Consider the following 13,880-nt stretch of genomic DNA (forward strand, 5'->3'; position numbering starts at 1 on the left):
GAAAAAAAAAAGCTCAGTCCCAAGCTTCAGGAGGGTCTTTCATCCAAACAGAGGATTATGTCAGTCCCTCCTGATCTTGGAACATGTAAATCCATTTTACACTGCTATCCTTTTTGGAGGCTCTGAACAAGTCTATCAAAACCCTGCCGTTATGTATTAAGGCAATGATTACAATCCAACACATGTGTCTAAATGGGTTTAAAGCAATATGGACCCAAAGGTGCCCAAAGGACAGCAATCAATGACTGCACATCCAGCTGGCAGCCAGAAACAGGGAAAACAGGGCAAAAACCACCATGGATTACCTGAGTAACAACACAGGCTGATATAAAGAGGAGTCACAGGATGATTTGGGTTGGAAAGGACCCTAAAGACTGTTAGAACTCCAACCTGGCCTTAGACACCTCCAGGGATCCAGGGGCAGCCACAGCTGCTCTGGGTATCCTGTGCCAGGACTTTTCCATCCTCACAGCCAAGAATTCCTTCCCAATATCCCACCCAGCCCTGCCCTCTGGCAGTGGGAGGCATTCCCTGTCCTGTCCCTCCATCCCTTGTCCCAAGTCCCTCTCCAGCTCTCCTGGAGCTCCTTTGAGCAGTGATGCTCTGGCTGGCCAGTCAAGAGAAGTCATTAAAGCCCCAAACTGCACACAGCACAGGATTTAGGAAAACCAGGTGATGGAAGCTGGACTTCTTTAATCTGGCAAGGAGGAGACTAAAGCCAATCCAAGCCCAGCCTGCAGGTCCCTAAACAGCAGCTCCAAAGGTGGCAGAGCAGTGGAGGTGTGAGCTCAGCAGGAGCCTCTTCTCAGGCAGCTCAGAGCATCTTGCCCACGGTGCTCAGGGCTCAGGATTCAGCCCAGGGAGGAAGGGATGCAGTTCCCTCTTTGTCTGCTGCATGGATTATGCCCAAGTGAACATCAGCTATGCCCCATCAGAGCAGCCTCAGCAATTAACACCCTCTTCTCACCCATCAGCTCCTTGTCACAGAGTTCATCCCGTAAGGAATCACAGCGTGTTTCGTCTTCTGCTCAGAATTTGCACCATCTAATTTACTCATAATTAGCACAGATGATCTAATATTCCTTTCTGATCTCAATTCCCACCAAACCCATCAAACTCAATCTCCCTTTTTGTACACGGATTACAAAAGCTGGAGTCATTACAATTCCTCCCCGGTTCCAGGCTGCTGTAAACGAGAGAATGAGACCCTCAAATTTCCAAAGAGCTCCAAGGCAGCGTTGCATTAATGAACCTCCTGGAACAACCACGTGTCTGAGAAGAAGAATGTCAACTCCTTGTATGGCAACCTTTGAAGGTCTCTCCAAGGAGGAAACGAGCCATCAGCCTGGACAAATTCCCCAGCTGGGTTTTGATGGATCACAAGACAAACAGATCTGTACAGAGAGATGCTGGAATTGTTTTACAAGGCTTGGTGCCCCTGACCTCAGCCCTACTCCATCCTGCTCCACTCACACAGCCTGAGAAAAACCCCTTCAGATGGGGACACACGGACTGGGGATGCAAAGTGGTTGTGACAAAATCCAGGCAGCAGGAGAGCACTTCAATATGTGGTAGAAAAAGGGGGAAAAAGTGACATTTTGGTGTGAGTGATTTGATGTTTCTCTTCCACACCAAACAAGCTGGGACAGTTTCATACCTTACGTTCTCTAAAACAGCCTGAAAGAGGGACTTTGCCCAAGGGTGGAGGGACAGGACACAGGGAATAGGGCAGGGCTGGATGGGATTTTGGGCAGGAATTGTTCCCTGGGAGGATGGAAAAGCCCTGGCACAGGTGCCCCTGGATCCCTGGAGGAGTCCAAGGCCAGGCTGGGCAGGGCTGGGAGCAGCTGGGATGTTGGAAGGTGGAATTGGATGAACTTTAAGGTCCCTCCCAACCCAAACCATTCTGGATCCCATGAAAACACCTGTCAGATCAATCCTCTGCTGACATCTCAGTCTGTTCTGGGAGAGGCTGCTGCTTTCCTCAGGAATTCATCAGGTGGAAAGTTGTTCTGTGAACACAAACACTTGTGCACCCCACGCTGTGTTAATCTCAATTCCAGTTTCCAAGGGAAGTTTGACATTAGTACCTAGCACACATCACCACTGAAATGTATCATTCTTTGTTTCCTACATAATAAAAAATTAAACAAAGACACTCAAATTACTAACTGGATGTCACTGCTTAAATAAGTGTGCAGAGAAGCAGTGGCCAAAATAAAGGAGTTCTAATTTTAATGAAAGTACAGCAGTGTACAACTGATATCTGGCCAAGAAGGGAGTAGAAATTTCTTTTAGGAGAACAAAAGCCCAATTATAAAAAGAGGTTTACAATCAAATGTTTTAAATCAGCAAGCTGGGATTCTTGACTTAAATACAATTGAAATCAGCAGCAGATTTTAAAAATAGATTTAAAACTGGAAGTAGGTAAATGAAATAACCATTTCTTCTCCTGGCATCTCCAGGATCCCCTTTGCCAAGAAAATAGGAAATTTTAAGAGAAATTGAGTATTCGAAATAAATTATACCTATTGCAGCCTTTCCTCATATAAAATACAATCATAATCCAAAATGCTGTTCAAGGAAAACAATAAAAGGAAGGCAAAAAACTACCTTAAATAGGATAGTGAATGGTAAAATCCATTCCTTCCCCACCAGGAATGCAGCAACACACACAGGCTGTGTCTATACACAGGAATACAACAGGAAAAATAAAACTGGGTGTAACAACAAACAGAATGGAAATGGAATCCATTCAGATCCTCCCACTATGGAATTCCTCAGATGATGACTGTTGGAATGGGCCTAAATTCAACATACAAAAATCCAGAAGATAAAAAATGTCAGTTCACTGCCACTCTGCTTTTGCTAGGACTGTGTAAGGCACTCAAGGAGTTCAGAGCATGATAAAAAATCAGCTTTTCCTTCAGCTCTCACCATTCCTTTTGAGTGGCACCAATGCCAAACCCCAGAGCTACAAGGGCTGCTGTGCCATAAAATTAATCCCTGTATAATTTTTATCCAGGAAGCCTGAAAACAGCCTTGCATGGGAAATATCAATAATTCCTTGGAATATGGGAAACAAAAATCCAGACAAAGGACAGATCTTGCTCCAAGTCACACAAAACTCAGCTCCTGTGTCATGCACAGCCCATGTTGAGTCCCTGTTTTTGTCTTTCCCTGGCCTTGGTGGTATCTCTTCCCCTTAAACCTAAAAAAATACCTTGGCACACTGCAAAAGAGTTCATTTCCAGGAGGAAAAAAAAAAATTAATTTTGCCTTTGACAACTGTTTTTTAGACTGAAATATTCTCTTGAACAAGAGAATTTTCCATACTGGAAAGGTGTGAAAGCTCTCCAGCTCCTCCTTGCCAAGTTTGAAGCAGTACAATCCAGGACTGACTTCCCAAACACTATAAATGGGAAGATTTGGGGTTTTCCCAGGCCCACTGGGAATTCTGCTGCTGAGGGATGAATAAAACACATCAATTCCAGCAGCTCCATTCATAATTCATGGTGTTGACACATCTACCTGCTGCTTGGGAAAGATGAGCACAGACAAACACAACATGGGGAAGAGCTTTTTGCTTCTTTCACTCTCATTTCTGCTCTCCCAACAGGGAAAAATAAAAAGGAAAAAAAAAAAAAAAAGAAGAAAATAAAAAGAAAGGAATAGGCTGAAGAAGCAGAGCAGGGATTAATCCCAGAAGAATAAATTTATTGCTTCCACAGAAGCCCCTGGCTGTCCAGAAGCACATGTGTACACTCACAGAAAGCAAGACTTACAGATTATTGTTACAAGTTAAACATGGTCTTGTACCTTTGTAATTATCAGTGTGAAACTGCAAGGAAACAGACATCCCTGTGAGATGGGATACATCCCTGTGGAAGGTAAACAGCCAGGAAGGTTTACAGAGTTCAAAACTGAATGATGACAAACATGGAAAACTTCTGAAATCTGGTAAGTGGGGAAAATTGGCAATAGGAAACTGCTTAATGTGCAGAGTGCCAGCATGGCCTGGGTGGGAAGGGACCTTAAAGATCACCCAGTTCCAGTCCCCTGCCCTGCAGGGACACCTTCCACTATTCCAGATGCTCCAATCCCAGTGTCCAGCCTGGCCTTGGGCACTGCCAGGGATCCAGGGGCAGCCAGAGCTGCTCTGGGCACCTGTGCCAGCCCTGCCCACCCTCATGGGAACAATTCCTGCCCAATATCCACCCAGCCCTGCCCTCTGGGAAGCCATTCCCTGTGTCCTGTCCCTCCATCCCTGTCCCCAGTCCCTCTCCAGCTCTCCTGGAGCCCCTTTAGCCCTGGCAGGGCTCTGGGGTGTCCCTGGATCCTTCTCCTCTCCAGGTGAGCTCCCCCAGCTCTCCCAGCCCTGGAGCAGCTCTGTGCCTCCTCTGGACCCTCTCCATGAGCTCCAGGTGCTCCTGCTCTGCAGGTGGGGTCTCACCTGGGCAGGCACAGAAGGAAACAATCCCCCTCTCCTCAGCCCAGAGCTTGGATGTTTCCAGCTGCTGTTGCACACAGGGCATGTCCAGCTTTTTCACCCCCAAATCCTCATCCCCAGGGCTGCTCCCCAGCCACTCCCTGCCCAGCCCGGGTGTGTGGCTCACTCTGGATGAGTTCCAGGAGGGCTCCCTGTCCCCTGAGCACACGGTGACAAGCTGGGGTCATGCTGTGGAACACTTCAGCATGTGGAGTGTCATGCATTTAGTTTGTATGCAATTAAGACCATTTCATTGTCTCATCAGGTTCCCTGTGATACCCAATTAAGTAATAACACAAGGAAAGTGCTCTTAATTAATGAGGAAAATGCTCTACAAGCTAGACACAGGTGTGTGTATCTCAAGTAGGGCCTGAAACAGTTGAGCAGATCATTTAATCTTTATTAAAAAAATCCCCACTCAAATTTGTATCTAATTACCTCAATAGCAGGAATCTTCCTGATTTCTTCCAAGGGGGTTAAATTTCTTTGCAATATTCAACAATCAAGTGGTTTATGAAAGACTCAAATTAAAACTGACACTTGGAGTGCAAGAGTGATCACAATTTACACATGGTTATCCTGGGGATAGAACAAATGGGTTTAAATCATCTTTCTCCTTGCAATGTTTTTACAAAATCAATCTCCTCTATTGATACTGAATGAGCATATTTCTGTTTATTCTTATTCCAGCTCTGCTGCTTGGGTTGAGCTAAATGAAAGCCCATCCCCACTGTTAGATTAGTCAGGGCAGCATTTTTTAAAGAAGGATACTGGGAAAAGGCAGAATATCATCCCAAGTCTCATCCTTGCACACTTCAGAGACTGGAATGGCAACATTTAACTGCAAAAAACCACATTTCCATCAAGTGCAGCAGTTTTGTGCCCCAACTTGTTCAGCTAGGTAAAAGGGATGTGTGTCCTCCCATGCATTGAACACACTGGGCCATTTTACAGAACTTGTAAAAATTGGAAAATTGTGCAGTCATTGGAGCTGCTATGGACAACTTTGAGAACCTTTATCTCCCATTTCCCATTGCTTGGTTTCAGTGACATTCCAGCTTGAATCAGTTGGAATTATTCAAGCCACAGTTTTCTACCTTTGGTGAGAATCAAGTATGGAAAAAAAAAAATCCTCAATTGTGACTTTAAGATCAGGAATTGCAAGGAACATTATTTGCAGGCACAAGAAAATTTGCCCTTGCCTTTCTTCCCAGATCCTCAGGCACAGTCACCTTCCTCAGGAGATCAGCCTTCCAAGACTTCACCTCTTTTTTCCCTGGATAGGAGAAGAAACCAGCTTTCTAGAAACTCAAATCTTACTCACAGCACAATAAAAGCCTTTGATTTTTAAAAAATATTGTAAAAAAAATTTCAAAGTACCTATCCAGGCTACAGCAGCCTGCCCAAAATCTTCTACAGTTCATCCCTATGGGGAAAGGTTGATAAAGAGGACAGAGCTGTCAACCTGTACTTTCATAACCTCCCACCCTAGTTTTTCATCACAAGGTTCTTCCCTAAGCTCTGCATTTCTTACTTCAGCTGCTGACTTTCAGCTCTTGAAAGTTTTGGTACAAAGGAGCCACGGAGATGATTTTTCCTCTTTGATCAATCACGTCCCACTGTTCAGAAAACAGTCTCTGAACCATTAATCTTGCTTATGTTATCCAAATGCTTGCTAGGATCTCATCTTTCCTATAATTTATTTAGCACTGAGCCCCTTGACAATACATCTGAGGTATTCTTAGATCACTTCAAACATCAGTCAGGCCAGGAGCTCTGATGGCGAGGCAGAACTGGCAGGTTTTAGAATTTCAGATGCAGACAAAGACTGATCAATGCACGGGGCACTTCTTCTAGAAATGCCATGAATGGTGTCCAGCTGTCCCTCAGTGAAGTCTGGCTTCAAGGAGCACAAGGGATCACCTGGAGACATCCAGGTACCACAATAGAGCCAGAGGATTTCAACAGAGGCTTTGTCTTGCTGCATTGTTTTACCTGGTGCTGACATGCACTTGAAACTCTGTTTTATACAGTTCCCTAAGTTATTTTCCCAGGACAAAGCAGTGAGAGGTGAACATTTGGGGAGAAAGGAAGTTTACATTTGGTTTGCACACAGCAATGATAAATCCCTCCCTTAACTGTTCCTGTGTGAGACCCACCACATCATCACACTCCCAACCAGCCCAGGATTCCACAGGTATTCCCAGCATTGAGAGGTTCTCTTGGTAATGAGGAAGAAGAGAATGGAGAGAGAAGGAGGCTCTGGGGGGAACACAAGTCCCTGAGAGGAGGGGCAGCTGTGGGGTCAGGCTCTGCTCCCAGGGAACAGGGACAGAACAATAGGAAACAGCCCCAGGCTCAGCCAGGGGAGGTTTGGGTTGGACATTGTGAAAGTTGCTGCCAGGGCAGGGGTGAGTCCCCATCCCTGAAGTGCTGAGGAATGGTTGGACTCCATGGTCTGGGAGGGCTTTCCCAGCCTTAACCACTCTGTGATCCTATAGAGGGGAATACATTTACTAGATAAATATAAATCTTTTTAACCTTCACTCTCAGCAATCCAGTTCCATTCCCATATTCACCATGTGCTCCACAACATTTTCAGGCTTGTCTCCAGCTCCAGTTAATTTGAGCAGAATCCCAAACCCACCCTTCCCACTGTGCCATCCTCTGCAGAAATTTTTAACTGCAAGCAGGTGCTAATTTTAATGTGAAGGCTGACCCATTAAATAAAAATACTAATGTTTCAATCAGCAAACTCCAGCACCCCCTCATACAACCCCAGTTGGCCAGGGGTTAAGGGTGCCTGGTGCCTCCCTGCAATTCTTTCTGCCAGGGAAAAAAATACTGTTCATAGTTTCTTCCATTTAAATGTCACCCACAGCCAACCTAATCCTTGAAAAGAACATTGCCCTGCATTGGTCTCTTTAGTTTTAAAGTGAAAGTGGTCAGTTTTGGAGATGAGAGATGCTCTTTGCCTTGGATCATTCATCCCAAAAGGCAGCTCACCTTTAAAGGGTTCTCCCTGTAAAACATCCTTGGATGCCTGGCAGGGACTCAGTGCCTGGAATTTTCTCTGGGATGCTCCTGCATTCAGACTCTCCCTCTGATAATCCAACCAGACTTAGCTCTGTGATTCTCTGTGTGTGTTTTTTCTAGTCCTCAGACTATTTCTGCATTTCTTCTGCTCCCCTACAACTTCTCCAGGAGCTATTTCAGGGTGTTGAAATGGAAATCATACACAGGAAAGTCACAAGCACCAAATACAGAAATTAAATCTGCTCTCATCTAAATATTTTCTTGTTCATAGACCTAAAAATTAAAATAAATAAAATCTAAAAAAAAACTTTTAAAAATATATATATATTTAATTGCCTTTTTTTTTTTTGCTACAGGTGTTTCCACCCACCTGCTCCCTGCTCTGTAATCCATTTGAGCACCACTGCTCATAACACAATTCCCTCAGAGCCTCTTTAAGCACTGGAAGGTGTTCTAAGATCTCCCTGGAGCCTTCTCCTCTCCAGGCTCCCAAAATAATCCTGTTGCATCCACTGCTGGATCATTGAAACCCTTCTAAAACCCATCCATTTGGCCACAATCACCCGTTTTTAATATGATTAACATGATATTTATTTGCTGACACCCTGCCAATTTTCTCCATCACATTTAGCTGGTACTAAAATGCCTCCCAGGGAAGGCAGGACCAAGGTGAGTTCTCAGTGCTGCTGCTCTGCTTTGAGCTACTTAATTGAAAACAGTAATTTAAGCACAGTCAACTCAATTTAATTTCCTAGTGATGACAAAAACCTATTTAGGCATTATTAACTTAAAATCAAGTTGATATTAACCTGACTGTAAGTAGAAAGCAGATCTGCTCTAACAGGGCTGAGTTCAAATCTCAAAACAAACCTTTATTCTTTGGGGCTTGGCTGTTTCTGGCTGTTCTGACATTTTTAAGAGATGTTTATGGTAGACAGGGCAGAATCCTGAATGGGTAAACTGAAATCAATAGCCTTTGAAAAGTGGATTTTCACAACTTTCCTGATCTATGCATTTAAAGAGACAAGTTTTGAGAAACTAAATAAGCCAAAGTGAAAATTCCCATAAGAACACAATGATGTCTTTAACCTCTAATGATGGCTTGTCACCCATTCTGTAAAGACTGTATTCAGAAATAAATCTCAGATAATTTGGGATGATGGACACAAAACAAAATCTTTTAATTTTCCACTTTATTTTAGCATGTGAGAACAAAATTGTGAGAGTTTGCTAATAATGTGTATTATGGACACACTGCCAAGCAGGAATAAATTATCCCTGTGCAGAAAAAATCCCTCTAAGATTAAATGCTGAAGGAACAGCAATTTTAATGGATCAGCTAGATTTTCAAGGCATTTTGGGAAACAAAACTGGCTTTAAAAATAATCTACCTACACATTTTTTTTCTTCTGAAATTGGACTGACACAGTTATCTTGAAAAAACTATTTTTAAAGGCTTCCAGCTCTGTAACTTCCCTGGGTTATCTGATAACACTCTGGCTTCACTTCCCAGTGTTAATTGGGTTTGTTCTGGCACTCCTGTGTGCTGCCTACAAATACAAAAATGAACCAAATCAGGCAGAAACCATCAGGGTTAATTACAATCAGTACCAAAATCTCCAGTGCTATTTGTGGCAGCAGTGGATTTTTATCCACAGTATGAGCCACTCAGTAAAACCAACACAGGAACTGTGTCCCTGTGGATTCAGGTGCTTTCTGGGAAAGGTTTGGAACAGCCTCTGAATCTTCTGTGCAGTCTCTGTTTCCTGGATTTTTGTGGTTTTTTACTGGTTTTTTACTGTGAAATGCCCAGGGGTTTTATAACCTCTCGTGCTGCTGATCCTTCCTACTGTTACCACTGTGGCAGGAAACACAACTCCCAGAAAACTGCTCCAATTAAAACAGATTTCCGTTCTCCCTACCAGGAATAGACTCTGGATACTCCCTGGTAACTTCCAAATGGATACTCCCATCCAATTATTTTGATATAAAAAGATTTGCAGGCAGTACTGATATCCAGCTAAGCATCTTCAGGAGAACACGTCTCAAGTAAATTTAATATCTGGATTTTTTTTTTTTCCTCTCCCTCTTTGCTTAATGGCAATATCACTAAAATTAAAACAGCTCCTGGTGTGTACCTTGAGGCAGGAAAAGAAACACTGCCCTGTTTTCTCCTCCCTCAGGCCAGCCCATGTTCCTGGAACCCTGGCAGGGCAGGCAGAAACCAAAAGCCAAAAAATAAGAGATTGTTTTACCCAGTGTTCTTCCCATTATATGTAGGTAAATATAAACACCCACAGAAAGTAAGAAATATGAAAAAATATGAAAAAAAATCATTAAAAAGTAAAAATCCTGGGAAGGTCTGGTAAAAACTAACCTGAACTCAAGACACAACTTGCTGCAGGAAGAAAACTCCATGATCCATAAGCCCCATGGCTTATCCTGATAGCCAGAAAATCCTGATAACACCAAGAAAAACATATTCCAGAAGCAATGCCCTCCTTGCCCCAGGAGAAAACTCTGCTGAGGTCCTTTCAGATTTAAAAACAAGATTGTCAATGAAGTAAAGCCCAGCTAATCCTGACTGCCAGCACGGTCCTGGGGAGAGAGGTCTCACATGGAGAGAAGATTGAAATCAAGGATCAAAATCTTCCACAGGTCAAAGGCAGCAGCCTGAGCTGCACACCTGAATGAGGCTGACACCAGAGCAGCCCCCACAGCCCTGGGTCACAGCAGAGACAAATCCATGTGGCAGGAATCCACTGGCTCTGAAACCTCTCTGAGCCTTTAAATAGAGTTAAAGGGCACAATGAAGGAGCCCAACCACAGAGTCCACAACCTTCTCCCCTTCCAGAAAGGGGGAAGGTGTCACTGCAGCATCTCCCAATGTTCCATTTATCTGTCCCAGCTAGTACAGACACCACCAACCCTTTTTGCCCCATTCCAAATGGGAAACTGAGGCACTGCTTATGCAGTTTGGGAACTGGAGGGAGATTTGGAAAGAAGCAGATGCCAGTCTTCCACCACTGGATCACTCATCCATAGCAAATTACAGGCCACAAGAGGTTGGAGATTTGGGTTCTCAGGAGGGAGATCTCCCATGGGTGAAGGAGTTCAGCACAAGGCTGAAAATTCATCCCAAAAACATCTCCACAGAAGACAATTCTGTTACTGGGAATTTGGTTAAAGCCTGCAATACTGGCCACAAACAGAGGGCAAAAAAGATTCCCTGGGGCTAAACAAAAACTGAACACAAACATGGAATGTCAGGCTTTGTGTCAGGAGAAGGGGAAAATACACAAACTGCAGGGAATGGGAGGGAACATGCACAGCCAAGTGCCAGGAACATCAGTGAGGAGCATCAGGAAAGCAGGAGAAAGTCAAGGACATCCAGGAAACACCCACAGTGAAAGTCACACCAAACCCTACGTGTGTCTCCAGTGCTGGCAGGACAAAACCACCCTGGATTGTGGAGAAAAATGGTTCCCTGCTGCTTTCTCCTCAGAAAAACCAGCCTGTGCCAACATGCTCTGTGCATCCCACAATGGCACCAAGCAATAGCTGGCTGCCATGGATCTCCTGTTCCCAGGGATGAGCACCACTGCTGGCTGATCCCCAGAAACTGCCCACCTGAGCCCAGCAGGTGAGGAGAGCTCAGGGATCCTGGAAGAGAACTCCAAGGGAAAGTCTAAGGAGGTTTGGCAAGCTCCACACCGTGCCATGCCAGGCTTTTCCTCCCTCTGGCTCCAGGGTGCCAAGGGGAGCTGAGGAGGAGCTGCCTCCCAAAGCTGCAGGAATCTGAACCTGCAGCTCAGGGACAGGCTGGAAGTGCAAGCTGCAAACTCCTCCTGCAAGCCAGTGCCTCAAAATTCCAATGCTCTCTGCTCCACACTGCACCCACAGGATCCCTGCACTGCCCTGAGCCAAAAGATGCAAGGGGAGGCCCCCCAAAAAACCATGGAACTGAACAAGGCTGCACGACTGGTGAGAGAATATTTGGATTTGAGTGATGGAGCAATATTGGAGAGAAGGGAGAGATCACAAATTGCAGAGCCAGCATCCTTCCAACTAATAAGACACCTTCCCAGATGGAACTGCTGATGCATCCAGGAAAGGCACAGGCTGAACACAGGAGAAGGACACTTAGAAGGGGAAGTGAGGCACAAAGTCAGACAAGAGCATCCAGAAATTAATTAAATAAATAAATAAATAAATTTCTGCTGCTATATATGGTTGCAGGGAGTCTGGATAACAAGCAGGAACAAATGAAATCCTGGCCAGCAGTAAGAAAAAAATGAGTATGTGACTGGACTTGAAAATCATTAGTACCACGGTGCTCAGATATGAAAGGAAGAGGTGGCTGCAATGTATCCCTAAAAAACAGGTGGGAAGGATCTCCTCTCTGACAGTTACCAATGGTGCAGGAAAAGTCAATTTCCAGGGCAGAAACTTGTGTTTCAAGCCAGAAGGAGGCTGTGGGGAGCTCCAAGACAGGCAGGTGAGTCCATACTGGGAAAAACACCCACGTGGGGTTAGGGATGCAGAAACTCTCAGGCAACAAGTAATTACAAGAGATTAGCTACATGGGCAACAATTTGTAACACCAAGAAACTGATTTGGGCTTCGTTACAGGCAATAAAGCAGCAGAAATCACTGGACTGGAAGCCTTGGCAGTGCAGAAAAGGAACTGACTTGTATTTAAATGTATCTAAGTTTAGAAAGTCAATCAAGATTGCAAAATGTCTTGATTTCAATAATTGATTTTAACCTGTGTGACATTTGTAGTTTTTAGTTATCATCTTAATGAAATATCAACATAATCACAGGCTCATAGAATCACCTGGGTTGGAAAAGACCTTTAAGATATTGGCATCACAAATATAATGCAGCAGAGGAAAAATTAGGGAATTTGCATATAGATGATCCACTCACCAAGTTTTATGGGATCAGAAAGGAAACAGCTCCAGAGCAAAGTCTGAAAAAGCTTCTGGGGCAAATCATAGATTGCACTCCCCTCACAATATCAATGGGAAGACAAGAGAAAGATTATTTAACAATTCATACAGAAGCAATTACTAAAATGAAACAACTTGGATGAGTCAAGACCAAACTGTGTGTGATGAAAGTCAATAAAGACAAGTGCAAGAGCAGGGTACATTGTGCAGGTGGAGAAATCCCAGCTGGGCTGATGGGCAGGAGAAAACAGCCCCAAGGGGATATGGGATCACAAGCAAAATGTCAACAGTACAATGGAATTGCCAAAAAAAAAAAAAAAAAAAAAAAAAAAAAAAAAAAAAAAAAAAACCAAGCACTTCAGATTGTTTTAAGAGTGCCATGTGGAAAGCAGCATTATTTTGTTTTACACAACACTGACAAGGCCATGCAGTGCCAAGTCTGAGGAGAGAGAGAAGTAAACACACCAGAGTACAGAGGAAAGCTGAGGAAATAGTAAAGAGATTGGGATACAAACTGCTGCATAAGAACACATTACAGGACCTTGGCAGGCCAGGAAAACAAACTGGAGGAGGATGCAGCATGGTCCCACCAGTGACAGCAGAACCAGGGGATGGGCTACTCTGCACAGCAAAGCAAAGCATCCTCATTTCTCAGAGATCACAAAATCCCACATGGCTTGGACTGGCAGGGACCCTAAAGATCATCCAACTCCAGCCCCTGCCATGGGCCTGAGCATGTTCCACAACCCCAGGCTGCTCCAAGCCCATCCATCCTGGCCTGGAAATACTCCAGCAGCAGCCACAGCTTCCCTGGGCACCCTGTGCTAGGGCTTCCCCATCCTCAGAGCCAAGAACTGCCTCCTGAAAGATCTAAGATATTGGAAAAGCTTTTAACCAAATTGGTTAAGTGCTCACTGCCAGCTCCCTGAGCAGGCTGGCACCTCCAAGACTGGAAGATTTTAAGGAGAAGTTAGAAATAGATTTGTTAAGGATGCTCTAGGGACATTTTAGCTTGCCTCAAGGAGCTGAATGGACTGGAAAGCCTCCCAAGGTCTCTAGCAGCTCTGCATTTCAGTATGGAATGATGCCCTAGAAACCCAGGATGTTTAATCACAGAGTCCTCCAAGAGTCCTCCACTATTTCAGAGACCCCATGGGCTCATTTGCAATATTTTTCAGGAGAAAATTTGGAAGGCAAACATTTCTAACACAACTGTATCAGGAGAAGGCAAAATGACTCGAGTAAACAGCAATCCATTCGCCAGGCGTGAGCTCTGGACAAAATAAGGGAGAACTGAATCAGATTCAATCTGGAGTGAAGAAGAACAGGAGTGAAATGAACGACAGCCAAGGTTATGGGAAACAGGCCCTGCCAAGCCAAGCTGACTTCACCCTCCAAGG

The 13,880-nt window shown here is 44.5% G+C and overlaps 1 protein-coding gene across 4 annotated transcripts in view; it reads right to left on the reverse strand.

The window, feature by feature from the left end:
• FAM168A (family with sequence similarity 168 member A) overlaps window positions 1–13,880 on the reverse strand; it is a 118,403-nt gene that overhangs the window by 98,073 nt on the left and 6,450 nt on the right. For 2 of the 4 annotated variants that reach the window (XM_079321590.1, XM_079321589.1), the window contains exon 2: window positions 5,692–5,765. The exons of the other annotated variants lie outside the window; for them this stretch is intronic. The gene's annotated coding sequence lies outside the window, so the exon portion shown is untranslated. The remainder of the gene's footprint in view (window positions 1–5,691; window positions 5,766–13,880) is intronic. 4 annotated transcript variants of the gene reach the window in all.

The sequence above is a fragment of the Erithacus rubecula genome (assembly GCF_903797595.1).
Source record: "Erithacus rubecula genome assembly, chromosome: 1".
In the NCBI taxonomy this organism is placed as follows: domain Eukaryota; kingdom Metazoa; phylum Chordata; class Aves; order Passeriformes; family Muscicapidae; genus Erithacus; species Erithacus rubecula.